Source organism: Salvelinus alpinus, chromosome 1 (genome assembly GCF_045679555.1).
Source record: "Salvelinus alpinus chromosome 1, SLU_Salpinus.1, whole genome shotgun sequence".
Taxonomy (NCBI): Eukaryota; Metazoa; Chordata; class Actinopteri; order Salmoniformes; family Salmonidae; genus Salvelinus; species Salvelinus alpinus.
The window spans coordinates 8,566,225-8,590,923 of record NC_092086.1 but is presented as its reverse complement, the minus strand read 5'-3'; the positions used below and the strand labels follow the sequence as shown (position 1 = coordinate 8,590,923).

General features: G+C 44.7%; 1 long non-coding RNA gene across 2 annotated transcripts in view; it reads left to right on the top strand.

Moving 5' to 3' along the window:
• Window positions 1-24,254, top strand: part of LOC139569930 (uncharacterized) — an 823,452-nt gene extending 799,198 nt beyond the window's left edge. For both annotated transcript variants that reach the window (XR_011673987.1, XR_011673982.1), the window contains exon 3: window positions 24,164-24,254. This is a non-coding gene — a long non-coding RNA (uncharacterized lncRNA). The remainder of the gene's footprint in view (window positions 1-24,163) is intronic.
• Window positions 24,255-24,699: the final 445 nt, after the last annotated feature.

Sequence of the window (24,699 nt, the reverse complement as noted above, 5' to 3'; positions counted from 1 at the left end):
CCCACCACTAGGAGGTGTCCACATGGTCTGATAAACACTCCTAACAACCCCACCACTAGGAGGTGTCCACATGGTCTGATAAACACTCCTAACAACCCCACCACTAGGAGGTGTCCACATGGTCTGATAAACACTCCTAACAACCCCACCACTAGGAGGTGTCCACATGGTCTGATAAACACTCCTAACAACCCCACCACTAGGAGGTGTCCACATGGTCTGATAAACACTCCTAACAACCCCACCACTAGGAGGTGTCCACATGGTCTGATAAACACTCCTAACAACCCCACCACTAGGAGGTGTCCACATGGTCTGATAAACACTCCTAACAACCACACCACTAGGAGGTGTCCACATGGTCTGATAAACACTCCTAACAACCCCACCACTAGGAGGTGTCCACATGGTCTGATAAACACTCCTAACAACCACACCACTAGGAGGTGTCCACATGGTCTGATTAACACTCCTAACAACCCCACCACTAGGAGGTGTCCACATGGTCTGAAAAACACTCCTAACAACCCCACCACTAGGAGGTATCCACATGGTTTGATAAACACTCCTAACAACCCCACCACTAGGAGGTGTCCACATGGTCTGAAAAACACTCCTAACAACCCCACCACTAGGAGGTGTCCACATGGTCTGATAAACACTCCTAACAACCCCACCACTAGGAGGTGTCCACATGGTCTGATAAACACTCCTAACAACCCCACCACTAGGAGGTGTCCACATGGTCTGATAAACACTCCTAACAACCCCACCACTAGGAGGTGTCCACATGGTCTGATAAACACTCCTAACAACCCCACCACTAGGAGGTGTCCACATGGTCTGATTAACACTCCTAACAACCCCACCACTAGGAGGTGTCCACATGGTCTGATAAACACTCCTAACAACCAGACCACTAGGAGGTGTCCACATGGTCTGATAAACACTCCTAACAACCCCACCACTAGAAGGTGTCCACATGGTCTGATAAACACTCCTAACAACCCCACCACTAGGAGGTGTCCACATGGTCTGATAAACACTCCTAACAACCCACCACTAGGAGGTGTCCACATGGTCTGATTAACACTCCTAACAACCCCACCACTAGGAGGTGTCCACATGGTCTGATAAACACTCCTAACAACCCCACCACTAGGAGGTGTCCACATGGTCTGATAAACACTCCTAACAACCCCACCACTAGGAGGTGTCCACATGGTCTGATAAACACTCCTAACAACCCCACCACTAAGAGGTGTTCACATGGTCTGATAAACACTCCTAACAACCCCACCACTAGGAGGTGTCCACATGGTCTGATAAACACTCCTAACAACCCCACCACTAGGAGGTGTCCACATGGTCTGATAAACACTCCTAACAACCCACCACTAGGAGGTGTCCACATGGTCTGATAAACACTCCTAACAACCCCACCACTAGGAGGTGTCCACATGGTCTGATAAACACTCCTAACAACCAGACCACTAGGAGGTGTCCACATGGTCTGATAAACACTCCTAACAACCCCACCACTAGGAGGTGTCCACATGGTCTGATAAACACTCCTAACAACCCCACCACTAGGAGGTGTCCACATGGTCTGATAAACACTCCTAACAACCAGACCACTAGGAGGTGTCCACATGGTCTGATAAACACTCCTAACAACCCCACCACTAGGAGGTGTCCACATGGTCTGATAAACACTCCTAACAACCCCACCACTAGGAGGTGTCCACATGGTCTGATAAACACTCCTAACAACCCCACCACTAGGAGGTGTCCACATGGTCTGATAAACACTCCTAACAACCCCACCACTAGGAGGTGTCCACATGGTCTGATAAACACTCCTAACAACCCCACCACTAGGAGGTGTCCACATGGTCTGATAAACACTCCTAACAACCCCACCACTAGGAGGTGTCCACATGGTCTGATAAACACTCCTAACAACCCCACCACTAGGAGGTGTCCACATGGTCTGATAAACACTCCTAACAACCACACCACTAGGAGGTGTCCACATGGTCTGATAAACACTCCTAACAACCCCACCACTAGGAGGTGTCCACATGGTCTGATAAACACTCCTAACAACCACACCACTAGGAGGTGTCCACATGGTCTGATTAACACTCCTAACAACCCCACCACTAGGAGGTGTCCACATGGTCTGAAAAACACTCCTAACAACCCCACCACTAGGAGGTATCCACATGGTTTGATAAACACTCCTAACAACCCCACCACTAGGAGGTGTCCACATGGTCTGAAAAACACTCCTAACAACCCCACCACTAGGAGGTGTCCACATGGTCTGATAAACACTCCTAACAACCCCACCACTAGGAGGTGTCCACATGGTCTGATAAACACTCCTAACAACCCCACCACTAGGAGGTGTCCACATGGTCTGATAAACACTCCTAACAACCCCACCACTAGGAGGTGTCCACATGGTCTGATAAACACTCCTAACAACCCCACCACTAGGAGGTGTCCACATGGTCTGATTAACACTCCTAACAACCCCACCACTAGGAGGTGTCCACATGGTCTGATAAACACTCCTAACAACCAGACCACTAGGAGGTGTCCACATGGTCTGATAAACACTCCTAACAACCCCACCACTAGAAGGTGTCCACATGGTCTGATAAACACTCCTAACAACCCCACCACTAGGAGGTGTCCACATGGTCTGATAAACACTCCTAACAACCCACCACTAGGAGGTGTCCACATGGTCTGATTAACACTCCTAACAACCCCACCACTAGGAGGTGTCCACATGGTCTGATAAACACTCCTAACAACCCCACCACTAGGAGGTGTCCACATGGTCTGATAAACACTCCTAACAACCCCACCACTAGGAGGTGTCCACATGGTCTGATAAACACTCCTAACAACCCCACCACTAAGAGGTGTTCACATGGTCTGATAAACACTCCTAACAACCCCACCACTAGGAGGTGTCCACATGGTCTGATAAACACTCCTAACAACCCCACCACTAGGAGGTGTCCACATGGTCTGATAAACACTCCTAACAACCAGACCACTAGGAGGTGTCCACATGGTCTGATAAACACTCCTAACAACCCCACCACTAGGAGGTGTCCACATGGTCTGATTAACACTCCTAACAACCCCACCACTAGGAGGTGTCCACATGGTCTGATAAACACTCCTAACAACCCCACCACTAGGAGGTGTCCACATGGTCTGATAAACACTCCTAACAACCCCACCACTAGGAGGTGTCCACATGGTCTGATAAACACTCCTAACAACCCCACCACTAGGAGGTGTCCACATGGTCTGATAAACACTCCTAACAACCCCACCACTAGGAGGTGTCCACATGGTCTGATAAACACTCCTAACAACCAGACCACTAGGAGGTGTCCACATGGTCTGATAAACACTCCTAACAACCCCACCACTAGGAGGTGTCCACATGGTCTGATAAACACTCCTAACAACCCCACCACTAGGAGGTGTCCACATGGTCTGATAAACACTCCTAACAACCCCACCACTAGGAGGTGTCCACATGGTCTGATAAACACTCCTAACAACCAGACCACTAGGAGGTGTCCACATGGTCTGATAAACACTCCTAACAACCCCACCACTAGGAGGTGTCCACATGGTCTGATAAACACTCCTAACAACCCACCACTAGGAGGTGTCCACATGGTCTGATAAACACTCCTAACAACCCCACCACTAGGAGGTGTCCACATGGTCTGATAAACACTCCTAACAACCACACCACTAGGAGGTGTCCACATGGTCTGATAAACACTCCTAACAACCCCACCACTAGGAGGTGTACACATGGTCTGATAAACACTCCTAACAACCACACCACTAGGAGGTGTCCACATGGTTTGATAAACACTCCTAACAACCCCACCACTAGGAGGTGTCCACATGGTCTGAAAAACACTCCTAACAACCCCACCACTAGGAGGTGTCCACATGGTCTGATAAACACTCCTAACAACCCCACCACTAGGAGGTGTCCACATGGTCTGATAAACACTCATAACAACCAGACCACTAGGAGGTGTCCACATGGTCTGATAAACACTCCTAACAACCCCACCACTAGGAGGTGTCCACATGGTCTGATTAACACTCCTAACAACCCCACCACTAGGAGGTGTCCACATGGTCTGATAAACACTCCTAACAACCAGACCACTAGGAGGTGTCCACATGGTCTGATAAACACTCCTAACAACACCACCACTAGAAGGTGTCCACATGGTCTGATAAACACTCCTAACAACCCCACCACTAGGAGGTGTCCACATGGTCTGATAAACACTCCTAACAACCCCACCACTAGGAGGTGTCCACATGGTCTGATAAACACTCCTAACAACCCCACCACTAGGAGGTGTCCACATGGTCTGATTAACACTCCTAACAACCCCACCACTAGGAGGTGTCCACATGGTCTGATTAACACTCCTAACAACCCCACCACTAGGAGGTGTCCACATGGTCTGATAAACACTCCTAACAACCAGACCACTAGGAGGTGTCCACATGGTCTGATAAACACTCCTAACAACCCCACCACTAGAAGGTGTCCACATGGTCTGATAAACACTCCTAACAACCCCACCACTAGGAGGTGTCCACATGGTCTGATAAACACTCCTAACAACCCACCACTAGGAGGTGTCCACATGGTCTGATTAACACTCCTAACAACCCCACCACTAGGAGGTGTCCACATGGTCTGATAAACACTCCTAACAACCCCACCACTAGGAGGTGTCCACATGGTCTGATAAACACTCCTAACAACCCCACCACTAGGAGGTGTCCACATGGTCTGATAAACACTCCTAACAACCAGACCACTAGGAGGTGTCCACATGGTCTGATAAACACTCCTAACAACCCCACCACTAGGAGGTGTCCACATGGTCTGATAAACACTCCTAACAACCCCACCACTAAGAGGTGTTCACATGGTCTGATAAACACTCCTAACAACCCCACCACTAGGAGGTGTCCACATGGTCTGATAAACACTCCTAACAACCCCACCACTAGGAGGTGTCCACATGGTCTGATAAACACTCCTAACAACCAGACCACTAGGAGGTGTCCACATGGTCTGATAAACACTCCTAACAACCCCACCACTAGGAGGTGTCCACATGGTCTGATTAACACTCCTAACAACCCCACCACTAGGAGGTGTCCACATGGTCTGATAAACACTCCTAACAACCCCACCACTAGGAGGTGTCCACATGGTCTGATAAACACTCCTAACAACCCCACCACTAGGAGGTGTCCACATGGTCTGATAAACACTCCTAACAACCCCACCACTAGGAGGTGTCCACATGGTCTGATAAACACTCCTAACAACCCCACCACTAGGAGGTGTCCACATGGTCTGATAAACACTCCTAACAACCAGACCACTAGGAGGTGTCCACATGGTCTGATAAACACTCCTAACAACCCCACCACTAGGAGGTGTCCACATGGTCTGATAAACACTCCTAACAACCCCACCACTAGGAGGTGTCCACATGGTCTGATAAACACTCCTAACAACCCCACCACTAGGAGGTGTCCACATGGTCTGATAAACACTCCTAACAACCCCACCACTAGGAGGTGTCCACATGGTCTGATAAACACTCCTAACAACCCCACCACTAGGAGGTGTCCACATGGTCTGATAAACACTCCTAACAACCCACCACTAGGAGGTGTCCACATGGTCTGATAAACACTCCTAACAACCCCACCACTAGGAGGTGTCCACATGGTCTGATAAACACTCCTAACAACCACACCACTAGGAGGTGTCCACATGGTCTGATAAACACTCCTAACAACCCCACCACTAGGAGGTGTACACATGGTCTGATAAACACTCCTAACAACCACACCACTAGGAGGTGTCCACATGGTTTGATAAACACTCCTAACAACCCCACCACTAGGAGGTGTCCACATGGTCTGAAAAACACTCCTAACAACCCCACCACTAGGAGGTGTCCACATGGTCTGATAAACACTCCTAACAACCCCACCACTAGGAGGTGTCCACATGGTCTGATAAACACTCATAACAACCAGACCACTAGGAGGTGTCCACATGGTCTGATAAACACTCCTAACAACCCCACCACTAGGAGGTGTCCACATGGTCTGATAAACACTCCTAACAACCCCACCACTAGGAGGTGTCCACATGGTCTGATAAACACTCCTAACAACCCCACCACTAGGAGGTGTCCACATGGTCTGATAAACACTCCTAACAACCCCACCACTAGGAGGTGTCCACATGGTCTGATAAACACTCCTAACAACCCCACCACTAGGAGGTGTCCACATGGTCTGATAAACACTCCTAACAACCCCACCACTAGGAGGTGTCCACATGGTCTGATAAACACTCCTAACAACCCCACCACTAGGAGGTGTCCACATGGTCTGATAAACACTCCTAACAACCCCACCACTAGGAGGTGTCCACATGGTCTGAAAAACACTCCTAACAACCCACCACTAGGAGGTGTCCACATGGTCTGATAAACACTCCTAACAACCCCACCACTAGGAGGTGTCCACATGGTCTGATAAACACTCCTAACAACCACACCACTAGGAGGTGTCCACATGGTCTGATAAACACTCCTAACAACCCCACCACTAGGAGGTGTCCACATGGTCTGATAAACACTCCTAACAACCACACCACTAGGAGGTGTCCACATGGTCTGATTAACACTCCTAACAACCCCACCACTAGGAGGTGTCCACATGGTCTGAAAAACACTCCTAACAACCCCACCACTAGGAGGTATCCACATGGTTTGATAAACACTCCTAACAACCCCACCACTAGGAGGTGTCCACATGGTCTGAAAAACACTCCTAACAACCCCACCACTAGGAGGTGTCCACATGGTCTGATAAACACTCCTAACAACCCCACCACTAGGAGGTGTCCACATGGTCTGATAAACACTCATAACAACCAGACCACTAGGAGGTGTCCACATGGTCTGATAAACACTCCTAACAACCCCACCACTAGGAGGTGTCCACATGGTCTGATTAACACTCCTTACAACCCCACCACTAGGAGGTGTCCACATGGTCTGATAAACACTCCTAACAACCAGACCACTAGGAGGTGTCCACATGGTCTGATAAACACTCCTAACAACCCCACCACTAGAAGGTGTCCACATGGTCTGATAAACACTCCTAACAACCCCACCACTAGGAGGTGTCCACATGGTCTGATTAACACTCCTAACAACCCCACCACTAGGAGGTGTCCACATGGTCTGAAAAACACTCCTAACAACCCCACCACTAGGAGGTGTCCACGTGGTCTGATAAACACTCCTAACAACCCCACCACTAGAAGGTGTCCACATGGTCTGATTAACACTCCTAACAACCCCACCACTAGGAGGTGTCCACATGGTCTGATAAACACTCCTAACAACCCCACCACTAGGAGGTGTCCACATGGTCTGATAAACACTCCTAACAACCCCACCACTAGGAGGTGTCCACATGGTCTGATAAACACTCCTAACAACCCCACCACTAGGAGGTGTCCACATGGTCTGATAAACACTCCTAACAACCCCACCACTAGGAGGTGTCCACATGGTCTGATAAACACTCCTAACAACCCCACCACTAGGAGGTGTCCACATGGTCCTAAAGAACACCGTTGCTTCGTTTTTTTTATCACATTCTAATAATCAAACTGGGGGAGACAAATATGAACTGGTATAGTATGGTCAGATTGCGGGTCGGGCCAGTAACCGAAAGGTCACTGGTTCGAATGCCCAAGCCGTCAAGGTGAAAATCTGTCTATATGCCGTTAAGCAAGGCACTTAACCCTATTTTGCTCTAGGGGAAATGTACTACTATGGTTGACCCTGTAAAACAACACTTTTTCACAGCATGTGACAATAAAACGTTATAATTCTTTCTCAATTACAACATTTAGTTTAATAACAATGTTGGTTATAAACCTTGTTGACATTCATCCAATGACACGTTGACTTGCATTACATTCTCACTGCAGAAAAACATTCTCTGTTATTGACGAACCAGAAATGTAACATATCTGTTTGACCGTCACCCTGGTTGAGGAATGTGTGAACTATCTTGTCATCTCTTTGGGTAACCACAATGGAACATTCTAGTCTTTAAGGACATGAACTGGCAGAACAGGTTTCAGCAAAGTATGGAGTCAATGTTTTCAGGAAGGTGTAACCATGACAATAGGAGAGACAGGAGGCAGACTAAGCTGCAAGGGAAGCCACCTGAACTACTGTCCTACAAAGACAAACAGCCACCTGAACTACTGTCCTACAAAGACAAACAGCATCTACACAAACAGCCACCTGAACTACTGTCCTACAAAGACAAACAGCATCTACACAAACAGCCACCTGAACTACTGTCCTACAAAGACAAACAGCCACCTGAACTACTGTCCTACAAAGACAAACAGCATCTACACAAACAGCCACCTGAACTACTGTCCTACAAAGACAAACAGCATCTACACAAACAGCCACCTGAACTACTGTCCTACAAAGACAAACAGCATCTACACAAACAGCCACCTGAACTACTGTCCTACAAAGACAAAGAGCATCTACACAAACAGCCACCTGAACTACTGTCCTACAAAGACAAACAGCATCTACACAAACAGCCACCTGAACTACTGTCCTACAAAGACAAAGAGCATCTACACAAACAGCCACCTGAAATACTGTCCTACAAAGACAAACAGCCACCTGAACTACTGTCCTACAAAGACAAACAGCATCTACACAAACAGCCACCTGAACTACTGTCCTACAAAGACAAACAGCATCTACACAAACAGCCACCTGAAATACTGTCCTACAAAGACAAACAGCCACCTGAACTACTGTCCTACAAAGACAAACAGCATCTACACAAACAGCCACATGAACTACTGTCCTACAAAGACAAACAGCCACCTGAACTACTGTCCTACAAAGACAAACAGCATCTACACAAACAGCCACCTGAAATACTGTCCTACAAAGACAAACAGCATTTACACAAACAGCCCCCTGAACTACTGTCCTACAAAGACAAACAGACACCCGAACTACTGTCCTACAGAGACAAACAGCATCTACACAAACAGCCACCTGAACTACTGTCCTACAAAGACAAACAGCATCTACACAAACAGCCACCTGAACTACTGTCCTACAAAGACAAACAGCCACCTGAACTACTGTCCTACAAAGACAAACAGCATCTATACAAACAGCCACCTGAACTACTGTCCTACAAAGACAAACAGCATCTACACAAACAGCCACCTGAACTACTGTCCTACAAAGACAAACAGCATCTATACAAACAGCCACCTGATCTACTGTCCTACCAAGACAAACAGCATCTACACAAACAGCCACCTGAACTACTGTCCTACCAAGACAAACAGCATCTATACAAACAGCCTCCTGAACTACTGTCCTACCAAGACAAACAGCATCTATACAAACAGCCAGCTGAACTACTGTCCTACAAAGACAAATAGCCACCTGAACTACTGTCCTACAAAGACAAACAGCATCTACACAAACAGCCACCTGAACTACTGTCCTACATAAACAAACAGCATCTACACAAACAGCCACCTGAACTACTGTCCTACAAAGACAAACAGCCACCTGATCTACTGTCCTACAAAGACAAACAGCATCTACACAAACAGCCACCTGAACTACTGTCCTACAGAGACAAACAGCATCTACACAAACAGCCACCTGAACTACTGTCCTACAAAGACAAACAGCATCTACACAAACAGCCACCTGATCTACTGTCCTACAAAGACAAACAGCATCTACACAAACAGCCACCTGATCTACTGTCCTACAAAGACAAACAGAATCTACACAAACAGCCACCTGAACTACTGTCCTACAAAGACAAACAGCCACCTGAACTACTGTCCTACAAAGACAAAGAGCATCTACACAAACAGCCACCTGAACTACTGTCCTACAAAGACAAACAGAATCTACACAAACAGCCACCTGAACTACTGTCCTACAAAGACAAACAGCCACCTGAACTACTGTCCTACAAAGACAATCAGCATCTACACAAACAGCCACCTGAACTACTGTCCTACAGAGACAAACAGCATCTACACAAACAGCCACCTGAACTACTGTCCTACAAAGACAAACAGCATCTACACAAACAGCCACCTGAACTACTGTCCTACAGAGACAAACAGCATCTACACAAACAGCCACCTGAACTACTGTCCTACAAAGACAAACAGCATCTACACAAACAGCCACCTGAACTACTGTCCTACAAAGACAAACAGCATCTACACAAACAGCCACCTGAACTACTGTCCTACAGAGACAAACAGCATCTACACAAACAGCCACCTGAACTACTGTCCTACAGAGACAAACAGCATATACACAAACAGCCACCTGAACTTCTGTCCTACAAAGACAAACAGCATCTACACAAACAGCCACCTGAACTACTGTCCTACAAAGACAAACAGGATCTACACAAACAGCCACCTGAACTACTGTCCTACAAAGACAAACAGCCACCTGAACTACTGTCCTACAAAGACAAACAGCCACCTGAACTACTGTCCTACAAAGACAAACAGCATCTACACAAACAGCCACCTGAACTACTGCCCTACAAAGACAAACAGCATCTACACAAACAGCCACCTGAACTACTGTCCTACAAAGACAAACAGCATCTACACAAACAGCCACCTGAACTACTGCCCTACAAAGACAAACAGCATCTACACAAACAGCCACCTGAACTACTGTCCTACAAGACAAACAGCCACCTGAACTACTGTCCTACAAAGACAAACAGCATCTACAAAAAACAGCCACCTGAACTACTGTCCTACAAAGACAAACAGCATCTACACAAACAGCCACCTGAACTACTGTCCTACAGAGACAAACAGCATCTACACAAACAGCCACCTGAACTACTGTCCTACAAAGATAAACAGCATCTACACAAACAGCCACCTGAACTACTGTCCTACAAAGACAAACAGCATCTACACAAACAGCCACCTGAACTACTGTACTACAGAGACAAACAGCATCTACACAAACAGCCACATGAACTACTGTCCTACAAAGACAAACAGCCACCTGAACTACTGTCCTACAAAGACAAACAGCATCTACACAAACAGCCACCTGAAATACTGTCCTACAAAGACAAACAGCATTTACACAAACAGCCCCCTGAACTACTGTCCTACAAAGACAAACAGACACCCGAACTACTGTCCTACAGAGACAAACAGCATCTACACAAACAGCCACCTGAACTACTGTCCTACAAAGACAAACAGCATCTACACAAACAGCCACCTGAACTACTGTCCTACAAAGACAAACAGCCACCTGAACTACTGTCCTACAAAGACAAACAGCATCTACACAAACAGCCACCTGAACTACTGCCCTACAAAGACAAACAGCATCTACACAAACAGCCACCTGAACTACTGTCCTACAAAGACAAACAGCATCTACACAAACAGCCACCTGAACTACTGTCCTACAAAGACAAAGAATGTTGTATTGTAGTAACCCTCAACTGTATTTAATGGTGTGATGTAGTTGTGTTGTCATGTTGTGAATGTTGTATTGTAGTAACCCTCAACTGTATTTAATGGTGTTATGTAGTTGTGTTGTCATGTTGTGAATGTTGTATTGTAGTAGGCCTCAACTGTATTTAATGGTGTTATGTAGTTGTGTTGTCATGTTGTGAATGTTGTATTGTAGTAACCCTCAACTGTATTTAATGGTGTTATGTAGTTGTGTTGTCATGTTGTGAATGTTGTATTGTAGTAACCCTCAACTGTATTTAATGGTGTTATGTAGTTGTGTTGTCATGTTGTGAATGTTGTATTGTAGTAACCAACTGTATTTAATGGTGTTATGTAGTTGTGTTGTCATGTTGTGAATGTTGTATTGTAGTAACCCTCAACTGTATTTAATGGTGTTATGTAGTTGTGTTGTCATGTTGTGAATGTTGTATTGTAGTAACCAACTGTATTTAATGGTGTTATGTAGTTGTGTTGTCATGTTGTGAATGTTGTATTGTAGTAACCAACTGTATTTAATGGTGTTATGTAGTTGTGTTGTCATGTTGTGAATGTTGTATTGTAGCAACCCTCAACTGTATTTAATGGTGTTATATAGTTGTGTTGTCATGTTGTGAATGTTGTATTGTAGAAACCAACTGTATTTAATGGTGTTATGTAGTTGTGTTGTCATGTTGTGAATGTTGTATTGTAGTAACCCTCAACTGTATTTAATGGTGTTATGTAGTTGTGTTGTCATGTTGTGAATGTTGTATTGTAGTAACCCTCAACTGTATTTAATGGTGTTATGTAGTTGTGTTTTCATGTTGTGAATGTTGTATTGTAGTAGGCCTAACCCTCGCCAATTTTTTCGGTGATGGAGAGAGACACCGGACAAGACACAGAGACAGCAACAGAAGAATAGGATATGATGGAGAGAGACACCAGACAAGACACAGAGACAGCATAAGAAGAATAGGATATGATGGAGAGAGACACCAGACAAGACACAGAGACAGCAACAGAATAATAGAATATGATGGAGAGAGACACCAGACAAGACACAGAGACAGCAACAGAAGAATAGAATATGATGGAGAGAGACACCAGACAAGACACAGAGACAGCAAGAGAATAATAGAATATGATGGAGAGAGACACCAGACAAGACACAGAGACAGCAACAGAATAATAGGATATGATGGAGAGAGACACCAGACAAGACACAGAGACAGCAACAGAATAATAGAATATGATGGAGAGAGACACCAGACAAGACACAGAGACAGCAACAGATGATACAGAGAAAGTGATGGAGAGAGGCAGAGGAGGGGAGAGCGTGTGTGTGTGTGTGTGTGTGTGTGTGTGTGTGTGTGTGTGTGTGTGTGTGTGTGTGTGTGTGTGTGTGTGTGTGTGTGTGTGTGTGTGTGTGTGTGTGTGTGTGTGTGTGTGTGTGTGTGTGTGTGTGAGAGTGTGGTTAGGTACTGTAGGATTCTTTAAATCAGTGTGGTTCATTGGACAGGTCAGAGTCTATGTTTGAAGTTGTGGAGTGGACCCCCCTACTGGCTATGGGCTAAGCCACCAATGTCTTCAAATCCTAGGGGAGAGAGGAGCTGCTACCCCTGGGGAGAGAGGAGCTGTTACCCCTGGGAGAGAGGAGCTGTTACCCCTGGGAGAGAGAGGAGCTGCTACCCCTGGGGAGAGAGGAGCTGCTACCCCTGGGGAGAGAGGAGCTGCTACCCCTGGGGAGAGAGGAGCTGCTACCCCTGGGGAGAGAGGAGCTGCTACCCCTGGGGAGAGAGGAGCTGCTACCCCTGGGGAGAGAGGAGCTGCTACCCCTGGGGAGAGAGGAGCTGCTACCCCTGAGGAGACAGGAGCTGCTACCCCTGGAGAGAGAGGAGCTGTTACCTCTGGGGAGAGAGAGAGGAGCTGCTACCCCTGGGGAGAGAGGAGCTGCTACCCCTGAGGAGAGAGGAGCTGCTACCCCTGGGGAGAGAGGAGCTGATACCCCTGTGGAGAGAGGAGCTGCTACCCCTGGAGAGAGAGGAGCTGCTACCCCTGGGGTGAGAGAGGAGCTGCTACCCCTGGGGAGGAAGGAGCTGCTACCCCTGGAGAGAGAGGAGCTGCTACCCCTGGGGTGAGAGAGGAGCTGCTACCCCTGGGGAGAGAGGAGCTGCTACCCCTGGAGAGAGAGGAGCTGCTACCCCTGGAGAGAGAGGAGCTGCTACCCCTGGGGAGAGAGGAGCTGCTACCCCTGGGGAGAGAGGAGCTGCTACCCCTGGGGAGAGAGGAGCTGCTACCCCTGGGGAGAGAGGAGCTGCTACCCCTGGGGAGAGAGGAGCTGCTACCCCTGGGGAGAGAGGAGCTGCTACCCCTGGGGAGAGAGAGGAGCTGCTACCCCTGGGGAGAGAGGTGCTGCTACCCCTGGGGAGAGAGGAGCTGCTACCCCTGGGGAGAGAGGAGCTGCTACCTCCGGGGAGAGAGGAGCTGCAACCCCTGGAGAGAGAGGAGCTGCTACCCCTGGGGAGAGAGGAGCTGCTACCTCCGAGGAGAGAGGAGCTGCTACCCCTGGAGAGAGAGGAGCTGCAACCAGGAGAGACTGTGTCCCTGCTCGGGATGAGCTTAACGATTGGTGATTGTTGTGGAACGTTTGTCAGGAGCTTCAGTGATGAAGACTGCTGAACTTGCTGATGTTTCACAATATGCCATGTCTCAGTCACCAGGTCTCAACACAATAGAACACCACCATCAACAAAACACCAAATGATGGAATTTCTTGTGGAAGAATGGTGTCACATCCCTCCAATAGAGTCCCAGACAGTTGTAGAATGTATTCCAAGGCACATTGTAAGAGCTGTAAAGAGAGAGGGAGGGGAGAGAGAACAGGCAGAACCTGATATGTAAATGAGCAGAGCACAAGGAAGTAACTTTCAACGACCGAATGATCATTCAGACTCTGTTTCTATTGAGAGATAAAAGGTAAGACGACGATTGTTATGTGTATTCATATAGTTGATGATATTGTTATGTGTATTCATATAGTTGATGATATTGTTATGTGTATTCATATAGTTGATGATATTGTTATGTGTATTCATATAGTTGATGATATTGTTATGTGTATTCATATAGTTGATGATATTGTTATGTGTATTCATATAGTTGATGATATTGTTATGTGTATTCATATAGTTGATGATATTTTTGGTGGACAGTGTTATAATAGTCCTACTCTCCTTAAAATGTATTTTATATAAATTAGATGCGTGGGGTGAATTCGTTCTGTGCCCATCTGTGTGCCCCAGGGTGATCGCTCCTACACTATCTAGAATCTAAAAGGGTTCTCTGGCTGTCCCCATAGGAGAATCCTTTGTAGAACCCTTTTTTGCACTAGGTAGAACCTTTTTGGGTTCCATACAGAACCCTTTCCACAGAGGGTTCTACATGGAAGCCAGAAGGGTTCTACCTGGAACCCAAAAGCGTTCTCCTATGGGGACAGCCGGAGGACCCGTTTGGAACCCTTTATTCTAAGAGTGTACTCTATCATAGGCCTACAGACTTGTCTTCTCAAAACAGGCTTAAAACACAACAAGCAACAAACTAACATTTTCTCTTTCTAATCTACTGTTAATGCTTTTCACTCAGGAAGGTTTGTGGTGTGAAAGAGACAAATAAATATTGTGGAAAGACTAACAACAAATTACACTTCCTCAAAACAAGTTGTGTGTGTTCATTAGTGCCCACCGTAGCAAAACGTTTGGCAACAGAAACCGTTTAGTCCACGTTGTACAGCGTTTGGAGTAAACTGTTTATGTAACATTTAAAACTGTTGGCTGTGGAGTAAACTAATGAATACAACCCAGGTTGTAGCCTACGACTCGGCTGTTGATACCTGATGCTGAAACCTGAACGTTGCCTGAGGGGTAAACTATAATACAGGCTAGATATACTGGTTTTCTAAAGTTAGCCAGCTTCAGTTAGCTTCACATTCCAGCTCAGGCCTCACCCATCAGAATATACAGAGTGTTAGCCAGCTTCAGTTAGCTTCACATTCCAGCTCAGGCCTCACCCATCAGAATATACAGAGTGTTAGCCAGCTTCATTTAGCTTCACATTCCAGCTCAGGCCTCACCCATCAGAATATACAGAGTGTTAGCCAGCTTCATTTAGCTTCACATTCCAGCTCAGGCCTCATCCATCAGAATATACAGAGTGTTAGCCAGGTTCAGTTAGCTTCACATTCCAGCTCAGGCCTCATCCATCAGAATATACAGAGTGTTAGCCAGATTCAGTTAGCTTCACATTCCAGCTCAGGCCTCATCCATCAGAATATACAGAGTGTTAGCCAGATTCAGTTAGCTTCACATTCCAGCTCAGGCCTCATCCATCAGAATATACAGAGTGTTAGCCAGGTTCAGTTAGCTTCACATTCCAGCTCAGGACTCATCCATCAGAATATACAGAGTGTTAGCCAGCTTCAGTTAGCTTCACATTCCAGCTCAGGGCTCACCCATCAGAATATACAGAGTGTTAGCCAGGTTCAGTTAGCTTCACATTCCAGCTCAGGCCTCACCCATCAGAATATACAGAGTGTTAGCCAGGTTCAGTTAGCATCACATTCCAGCTCAGGCCTCATCCATCAGAATATACAGAGTGTTAGCCAGGTTCAGTTAGCTTCACATTCCAGCTCAGGCCTCATCCATCAGAATATACAGAGTGTTAGCCAGGTTCAGTTAGCTTCACATTCCAGCTCAGGCCTCATCCATCAGAATATACAGAGTGTTAGCCAGGGTCAGTTAGCATCACATTCCAGCTCAGGCCTCATCCATCAGAATATACAGAGTGTTAGCCAGGTTCAGTTAGCTTCACATTCCAGCTCAGGCCTCCTCCATCAGAATATACAGAGTGTTAGCCAGGTTCAGTTAGCATCACATTCCAGCTCAGGCCTCATCCATCAGAATATACAGAGTGTTAGCCAGGTTCAGTTAGCTTCACATTCCAGCTCAGGCCTCATCCATCAGAATATACAGAGTGTTAGCCAGGTTCAGTTAGCGTCACATTCCAGCTCAGGCCTCATCCATCAGAATATACAGAGTGTTAGCCAGGTTCAGTTAGCATCACATTCCAGCTCAGGCCTCATCCATCAGAATATACAGAGTGTTAGCCAGGTTCAGTTAGCTTCACATTCCAGCTCAGGCCTCATCCATCAGAATATACAGAGTGTTAGCCAGGTTCAGTTAGCGTCACATTCCAGCTCAGGCCTCATCCATCAGAATATACAGAGTGTTAGCCAGGTTCAGTTAGCTTCACATTCCAGCTCAGACCTCATCCATCAGAATATACAGAGTGTTAGCCAGCTTCAGTTAGCTTCACATTCCAGCTCAGACCTCATCCATCAGAATATACAGAGTGTTAGCCAGGTTCAGTTAGCGTCACATTCCAGCTCAGGCCTCATCCATCAGAATATACAGAGTGTTAGCCAGGTTCAGTTAGCTTCACATTCCAGCTCAGGCCTCATCCATCAGAATATACAGAGTGTTAGCCAGGTTCAGTTAGCTTCACATTCCAGCTCAGACCTCATCCATCAGAATATACAGAGACCTAGTCATCAGGAAGGTGCTCTCTCTGGAGAACGGAAAATATCTCAATGACTTGACATGTTCTGGTTGTGAATTCAGGCTACAAGGTGAGAATCCTGCCAGGGATTATTGTAAAGTGTGTAGAGAAATTAAATGTATGGTGTAATGTTAGTATAGTGAAGTAAAACACTCCTAACAGTAGATCAATTAAATGTATGGTGTAATGTTAGTATAGTGAAGTAAAACACTCCTAACAGTAGATAAATTAAATGTATGGTGTAATGTTAGTATAGTGAAGTAAAACACTCCTAACAGTAGATAAATTAAATGTATGGTGTAATGTTAGTATAGTGAAGTAAAACACTCCTAACAGTAGATAAATTAAATGTATGGTGTAATGTTAGTATAGTATAGTATAGTGACTTAACATGTCATGTCATATGATACATACAGTGGATATACAGTTGATATACAGTACAGTTGATATACAGTACAGTTGATATACAGTTGATATACAGTACAGTGGATATACAGTTGATATACAATACAGTCATAGTCCTTTAGTCTCTATGGGCCAGATGGCCAGTTGGTGAGGGCCACAGCATAGTCCTTTAGTCTCTATGGACCAGATGGCCAGCTGGTGAGGGCCACAGCATAGTCCTTTAGTCTCTATGGACCAGATGGCCAGCTGGTGAGGGCCACAGCATAGTGCTTTAGTCTCTATGGGCCAGATGGCCAGTTTGTGAGGGCCACAGCATAGTCCTTTAGTCTCTATGGGCCAGATGGCCAGTTGGTGAGGGCCACAGCATAGTTATTTAGTCTCTATGTGCCAGATGCCCAGTTGGTGAGGGCCACAGCATAGTCCTTTAGTCTCTATGGGCCAGGTGGCCAGTTGGTGAGGGCCACAGCATAGTCCTTTAGTCTCTATGGACCAGATGGCCAGTTGGTGAGGGCCACAGCATAGTCCTTTAGTCTCTATGCCCAGATGGCCAGTTGGTGAGGGACACAGCATAGTCCTTTAGTCTCTATGGGCCAGATGGCCTGTTGGTGAGGGCCACAGCATAGTCCCCTAGTCTCTATGGACCAGATGACCAGTTGGTGAGGGCCACAGCATAGTCCTTTAGTCTCTATGGGCCAGATGGCCAGTTGGTGAGGGCCACAACATAGTCCTTTAGTCTCCATGGGCCAGATGGCCAGTTGGTGAGGGCCACAGCATAGTCCTTTAGTCTCTATGGACCAGATGGCCAGCTGGTGAGGGCCACAGCATAGTGCTTTAGTCTCTATGGGCCAGATGGCCAGTTTGTGAGGGCCACAGCATAGTCCTTTAGTCTCTATGGGCCAGATGGCCAGTTGGTGAGGGCCACAGCATAGTCATTTAGTCTCTATGTGCCAGATGCCCAGTTGGTGAGGGCCACAGCATAGTCATTTAGTCTCTATGGACCAGATGGCCAGTTGGTGAGGGCCACAGCATAGTCCTTTAGTCTCTATGGGCCAGGTGGCCAGTTGGTGAGGGACACAGCATAGTCCCCTAGTCTCTATGGACCAGATGACCAGTTGGTGAGGGCCACAGCATAGTCCTTTAGTCTCTATGGGCCAGATGGCCAGTTGGTGAGGGCCACAGCATAGTCCTTTAGTCTCTATGGACCAGATGGCCAGTTGGTGAGGGCCACAGCATAGTCCTTTAGTCTCTATGGGCCAGATGGCCAGTTGGTGAGGGACACAGCATAGTCCCCTAGTCTCTATGGACCAGATGACCAGTTGGTGAGGGCCACAGCATAGTCCTTTAGTCTCTATGGGCCAGATGGCCAGTTGGTGAGGGCCACAGCATAGTCCTTTAGTCTCTATGGGCCAGATGGCCAGTTGGTGAGGGCCACAGAGAGGGGAAAGAAACTGTTCAGATGGGGGTCTATAACATCCAATCACAGAGGTTTACAGCAGCTAACAGTTGTAACGTTGATAATAACTCAAACTGCCTTATTCAGATAAAGACAATCTCTGTACAGATGTAGGATCTTAATTTGATCAACCTGTTGCAGGAAAACTAAAACTTGTACTGTATTTGAGTTTGTTTAAGCTTTAAAAAAAGTTTCTGAAGATGATAAATTCAACTTTTCCATTTAAAATGGTTTCATTAATTATAATCTACATAGTAATGCACATGTTCCTGCACCTGTTGCAAACTGGCTCAAATTAAGATCCAACATCTGTAGCAATATACCTCTCTTTAATGTATATGGCTCTATCAGGATATATATACCTCTCTCTAATGTATATGGCTCTATCAGGATATATATACCTCTCTAATGTATATGACTATATCAGGATATATATACCTCTCTCTAATGTATATGACTATATCAGGATATATATACCTCTCTCTAATGTATATGGCTCTATCAGGATATATATACCTCTTGCTAATGTATATGACTATATCATGATAAATATACCTCTCTCTAATGTATATGGCTCTATCAGGATATATATACCTCTCTCTAATGTATATGACTATATCAGGATATATATACCTCTCTCTAATGTATATGACTATATCAGGATATATATACCTCTCTCTAATGTATATGACTATATCAGGATATATATACCTCTCTCTAATGTATATGACTCTATCAGGATATATATACCTCTCTCTAATGTATATGACTATATCAGGATATATATACCTCTCTCTAATGTATATGACTCTATCAGGATATATATACCTCTCTCTAATGTATATGGCTATATCAGGATATATATACCTCTCTCTAATGTATATGACTATATCAGGATATATATACCTCTCTCTAATGTATATGACTATATCAGGATATATATACCTCTCTCTAATGTATATGGCTCTATCAGGATATATATACCTCTCTCTAATGTATATGACTATCAGGATATATATACCTCTCTCTAATGTATATGACTATATCAGGATTCACTTTTGACCATTTGACATCTTTTATTTACTGTTGTTTAGGCTGGTTGAATGAGTTGTCTATGAAAGCTACTTCATCTGCCAGAAAACAGGCGGCTGCACCAGTGACTGTAAGTTATGTGATTTCCTCATATGAAATTAAAAGTATGTTTGTAGCCTATGCAGTTACTAAATGGCTGTTGAAAATGTGGCACATATTTCTCAGTAACATTAAATACATGTGTTGGTATGTAGGAAAGACGGGCAGACTCTAGTACTGTAGGTCTAGGCTACCTACAAACTATTATAAGGTTAGGTCGACGTCAAACATTCAATAGTCAGAGAAGGTTGGAGCTATGATCACTGTTGTTGACAAACCTGATGTTGTCTGTGAACTGATCTGAACAGGTTTAGACTGGTCATCTATGATATGTAGGCTATAGCCGAGGTATAGACCTTGATCTGCATATCACTAACAAACTGCTATTATACATTATAACCTAGTCTACTTTACATAATATAACATCTACATATCACTAACAACCCACTACTATACATTATAACCTAGTCTACTTTACATAATATAACATCTACATATCACTAACAACCCTCTACTATACATTATAACCTAGTCTACTTTACATAATATAACATCTACATATCACTAACAACCCACTACTATACATTATAACCTAGTCTACTTTACATAATATAACATCTACATATCACTAACAACCACTACTATACATTATAACCTAGTCTACTTTACATAATATAACATCTCTTACCTGTTGCAAATATTCTTTCTGAATGGATCAATGATTTCCCCCTCAAATCAATCATGTCCGTTTTAGCCCTTCTGTCGACATTCTCAGATACATTTAGAAAATAACAGATTGAAAGACAATAAATATCTTACTTTTAATTCACAAATAACTGTGAGACATGGCCTTGTGTTGCTGTACTGTCTATAACTACCTTAACAAACAGTGACTTATTATTATTATTATTATTATTATTGTTGCTGTACTGTTTATAACTACCTTAACAAACAGTTACTTATTATTATTATTATTGACAGTTACCATGGAGATGTCATTTCACAACTACATATTCATGTGATTGAATTAATTCACCTGACTGTTTCGATATGTCTCTTAGAAATGTTTCATAAGAGTTTGTTAATAAATGATAACAAATGACTTTAAAGAATTACTGTGTTAACCACAAGCAAAATGCTGGATCTCTGTTTAGGGGTCAGTGCTCTAAAATGAGTCTCTCTGGGGAGAGAGAGGAGGGACCTGCCTCTGAAATGAGTCTCTCTGGGAAGAGAGAAGAGGGACTTGCCTCTAAAATGAGTCTCTCTGGGAAGAGAGAGGAGGGACCTGCCTCTAAAATGAGTCTCTCTGGGGAGAGAGATGAGGGACCTGCCTCTAAAATGAGTCTCTCTGGGGAGAGAGAAGAGGGCCCTGCCTCTAAAATGAGTCTCACTGGGGAGAGAGAGGAGGGACCTGCCTCTGAAATGAGTCTCTCTGGGAAGAGAGAAGAGGGACTTGCCTCTAAAATGAGTCTCTCTGGGAAGAGAGAGGAGGGACCTGCCTCTAAAATGAGTCTCTCTGGGGAGAGAGATGAGGGACCTGCCTCTAAAATGAGTCTCTCTGGGGAGAGAGAAGAGGGACCTGCCTCTAAAATGCGTCTCTCTGGGAAGAGAGAGGAGGGACCTGCCTCTAAAATGAGTCTCTCTGGGGAGAGAGAGGAGGGACCTGCCTCTAAAATGAGTCTCTCTGGGGAACATCACACCAAAACTAAGAGGTGAGATGACAATATTTGAAATAATTATTAAGAGTTTATTTCCAAAATGCATCACATGTGTTTTTTCATCAGAAATGGTTGCTTATGGTTACCTTCAATATTACTGTTCTTAGATTATCAGTTAATAGATTTTAGATGGGTATATCTTTATTAAATTATTATTACTATTATTACTGTCCTTCAATATTACTGTTCTCAGATTTAGTTAATAGATTTTAGATGGGTATATCTTTATTAAATTATTATTACTATTATTACTGTCCTCTTTTTCAAGATGTGGCCGATTTAAACAGCCACAATACATTTTTGAATTAAGATTAAAAAATATATATATACGACATCTTGTTTCTAAATGGCTGCTGGGTAATTTGATATGCATCTAAATCTTTGTTCGTAGGTAATCGCTAAAAAACAGGCCTTATTTTAGGTCATTTTTCACCCTATTAACTTAGTTCTATCGAGGAACAGTTTTTTTTTGTTGACGACTTGTTGTTTCTAAATGGCTGCTGGGTAATTTGATATGCATCTAAATGTTTATTCGTAGGCATCGAATTGAACGAATGCTGCGCAGGTTCACTGAGTTGCAAACCAAATGGACAGGTCTAGCTCATTGATTTGTAGATCTGACTCAGTTGCTACCTCAGATTATGAGCCTAGCAGGTGTTGTGAATGAGTTATGTAGTACCCACAGAAGGCCACAGGGAGGAGCAAGGGAGCTATAAATCCATCATGTTTTTGCCTTAAAACCCCTAAAACAAACAATCAATCAAATGTATTTATAAAGCCCTTTTACATCAGCAGATGTCACAAAGTGCAACACAGAAACTCTAACCCTACGTATAACCTATTTTAGCCTTCAGCCGCAACTCCTAACCCCGAACACTAAATATTAACTATTTTTACCCCTAACCCTACAGTACGGTATCGTAGAACACTTCTAGAAACTATTTTTTTTTGTTCATCAAAACCTTTCTAAGCATTTTGCTTTTATTGTTTTGTTATTTTATTATATTTATTATTGCAAGGCAGAACACTTGATAAACAAGACATGTTTTTCAAATGTGGTTTGAACTGTGTGACCTGGTAACATCTATATGAAAGTCCAGCAATTGGCGTAGGATAGGTGGGGCAGGTTTGAGACTGATCTAAGGAATTAATGAGAAAAATACACTTTATTTTTCAGCTGCCTCACCAATGTCTGTACGTGAATTAATAACTTTTAATTGCTAAATATTTCCACTAGATGGCAGCATAAGACCATGAAGCATCAGTTATAGGCTACAAGCAGCAATATGATTGACATAAAATAGCATGAAACCACAGACTATATGTCCCATTTCTAAAATGGTCACTCATTACTTTAGTCAGCTATATATCTCGTATTAGTGCTGTGTTGCTTTTGGGAGAGCAACAAAAACAGTGACTATAGCAGGTATTGAACACCGGGTAAATAATCACTAGTCAGAGCCTCAACCTCAGTAAACATTCATTATAAAAAACATCTTAATATCTGATATTGCGAGTAAACAACCTCGGAATAGAAAAGACAAGAGCGCGTCTTCCAGCCCACCAATAAATTACATAATTCAACCCTCCGGTTAGTAAATTTACCTCAACAGGCCCCCGGAGAAGGCAGAGTAACGACACCAGCCTTTTAGCGGGGCTGACTACAACGCTCGCGTCGCTAAATTAATTTCGTTATTAAAAATGACACACTGCTCGCACGCGCCAACGAGCGTCTAGAAGTCAGTTCTATTTGTGACGCAGTTCGCGCTGCATCTCCTCATTGGTTTATAGAAGCAGGTACCCACGTGCCATCTCCTCATTGGTTTATAGAAGCAGGTACCCACGTGCCATCTCCTCATTGGTTTATAGAAGCAGGTACCCACGTGCCATCTCCTCATTGGTTTATAGAAGCAGGTACCCACGTGCCATCTCCTCATTGGTTTATAGAAGCAGGTACCCACGTGCCATCTCCTCATTTAGCAAAAAAATATAAACATAACTTCTTTAAACAATAAAAGCTAATTTACGAACATTTCTGAAAATGGATATATAGCTTTTTGGAATGAAACTGTTCTTATGTTTCCCCATCTGAGCTCAGAGTAGATGAGAGATGTAATGTTTGTCTCTGTTGTGTTGAAGTCCAATCAAGCAGGAGAGACCAGCCTCCCTCGTACCCAGCTGTGTGTCCATGAAGAGTGACAAGTCAATGGAGCAACCTATATACTTTAGAGAGGGAGACTTTTCTACTGAACAAAGGTAAGAAGAACTCATGGGTCATGGTCAGTGAGTTAAACAACACTGTCTCTAGTCGTTTCTCCTCTCCCATTTTCCATTTTATTATTATGTTAACATGTCTGACTCTAGCGTTCCGGAACTCCTCCCACATTCCACTGAAAAGGCAGAGCGCGAAATTCAAAATATATTTTTTTTCAGAGAATGTGTGTGTGTGTGTGTGTGTGTGTGTGTGTGTGTGTGTGTGTGTGTGTGTGTGTGTGTGTGTGTGTGTGTGTGTGTGTGAATGTGTGCGCATGTGTGTGTGTGTGTGTGTGTGTGTGTGTGTGTGTGTGTGTGTGTGTGTGTGTGTGTGTGTGTGTGTGTGTGTGTGTGTGTGTGTGTGTGTGTGTGTGTGCGTGTGTGTGTGTGTGTGTGTGTGCACTCCCTGGATGAGGAGATGT